The following is a 2,250-nucleotide window of genomic DNA, read 5'->3' on the forward strand; positions in this document are numbered from 1 at the left end:
ACCCGATTCCAACTAAACTGTTTAAAGAAGTTTTACCCTTAATTAACACCTCGTTATTAAATGTGATCAACCTGTCTATTATCTGGCTACGTACCACAATCCTTTAAAGTAGCTGTAATAAAACCACTTCTTAAAAAGCCTAGTCTTGATCCAGAGGTTTTAGCCAACTATAGACCGATATCCAACCTACCCTTTCTCGCTAAAATCCTTGAGAAAGCAGTTGCAAAACAGTTATGTGATTTTTTACATATTAATAGTTTATTCAAGGTTTTTCAATCTGGATTTAGAGTTCATCATAGCACAGAGACGGCACTGGTGAAAGTTACCAATGACCTTCTAATGGCATCAGACAAAGGACTTGTCTCTGTTCTTGTCTTGTAAGACCTCAGTGCTGCTTTCGACACTGTTGATCATGACATTCTACTAAGGGGCTGGAACATTGTGTTGGCATAAAAGGAACCGCACTAAGCTGGTTCAAGTCCTATTTATCTGAGCGATCTCAATTTGTATGTGTTAACGATAAATCCTCCATGACATGCCAAAGTCAGTCTTGGAGTTCTGCAGGGTTCTGTACTTGGACCGATTCTATTCACCTTATATATGCTTCCTTTGGGCAATATTATAAGGAACCACTCTATAAACTTTCATTGTTATGCGGATGATACCCAATTATATCTATCAATTAAACCAGATGAAACCAATCAATTGGCTAAACTACAAGCATGCCTTAAGGACGTAAAAACTTGGATGTCTAGCAACTTTTTGATGTTAAACACAGACAAAACTGAAGTTATTATACTTGGCCCTAAACGCCTCCGAAACGCATTTTCTAATGACATAGAAGCTCTGGATGGCATTAATTTGGCCTCCAGCACCACTGTAAGGAATCTTGGCGTCATATTTGATCAAGATCTGTTGTTTAACTCCCACATAAAACAAATCATCTACGTAACATTGCAAAAATAAGACACATCCTGTCTCAAAATGACGCAGAAAAACTAGTCCATGCATTTGTTACTTCAAGGCTGGATTACTGCAACTCATTGTTATCAGGTTGTCCCAAAAAGTCGCTTAAGACTCTTCAGTTGATCCAAAATGCAGCGGCACGTGTATTGACAAGAACAAGGAAACGGGATCATATTACTCCTGTATTAGCTGCTCTGCACTGGCTCCCGGTAAAATACAGAATAGAATTCAAAATCCTTCTCCTGACTTACAAAGCAATTAATGGTCAGGCTCCAGCATATCTTAAAGATCTCATAGTACCTTATAAACCAACTAGAGCATTACGCTCCAGAGTGCTACCAGACTGCAGGGTTACTTGTGGTTCCTAGAGTCTCTAAGAGTACAATGGAAGCCAGAGCCTTCAGCTATCAAGCTCCTCTCCAGTGGAACCAGCTTCCAGTTTGTGTTCGGGAGGCAGACACCCTCTCCACATTTAAGAGTAGGCTAAAGACTTTCCTTTTTGATAAAGCTTATAGTTAGGGCTGTCTCAGGTTTGCCCTGGATCAGCCCCTAGTTATGCTGCTATAGGCTTAGACTGCCGGGTTACACCTCCCTGCTCTCTTCCTTCTCTTCTTCTCCCTCTCTATCTGTATGCATTTATATAAATGTATGTTACTAACTCATCATCCGGGGTATCATCCCCGGAGTTTCTGTCTCTCATGTGGCAGGTTGTCACTGATAAAGTTTACGTCAGGATCAGGAATCGTGGCTGCGTCTGCTGCCCTGGTCCTGCTGGATACTGGGAAGCCTTTTTGACATTTTCTTGGATTCATCCATCCATCTCTTTTTTCAACACAACATCATTTCTGTCAAATGTTGTATTTGTACTATGTTGTTTATCCTCACAAGCAATGACCTGGATCCGATGCAATGGGGTTGGAAACTTGCTGATACCATACTAACACCAGTCCTGACAGACTTGGATGCAGCACCAGATAGCTTACTGAAGTTTGTAAGATGTAAATGCAAACTTTCTGCCAGAAATCCATTTGGCAATAACTGGTTGCTCTTGTCGTAAACATGGACTGAAATGTGTTTACAGCCTGTGGAGACTGCAGAGGAGAAAGTTGTCAAAATGCAGAGGAGGTTACCCTTGACGATGAAGACAATGTTGACACTAATGAAGAAATTGTGTTTCAGTAGTTAATTAAAAGTAAACTTCCACCTTTTTTAATTTCTATTTTTTGCCCTTAGCACACTTCTACAATTTTGAGGGGACTCTACCATTGCCGGGGAGTAGGGGTG

The 2,250-nt window shown here is 40.8% G+C and overlaps 1 pseudogene; it reads left to right on the forward strand.

The window, feature by feature from the left end:
- Window positions 1-597: 597 nt before the first annotated feature.
- On the forward strand, window positions 598-1,485 carry LOC115016666 (uncharacterized; annotated as a pseudogene).
- Window positions 1,486-2,250: the final 765 nt, after the last annotated feature.

This window comes from Cottoperca gobio, chromosome 2, assembly GCF_900634415.1.
Source record: "Cottoperca gobio chromosome 2, fCotGob3.1, whole genome shotgun sequence".
In the NCBI taxonomy this organism is placed as follows: domain Eukaryota; kingdom Metazoa; phylum Chordata; class Actinopteri; order Perciformes; family Bovichtidae; genus Cottoperca; species Cottoperca gobio.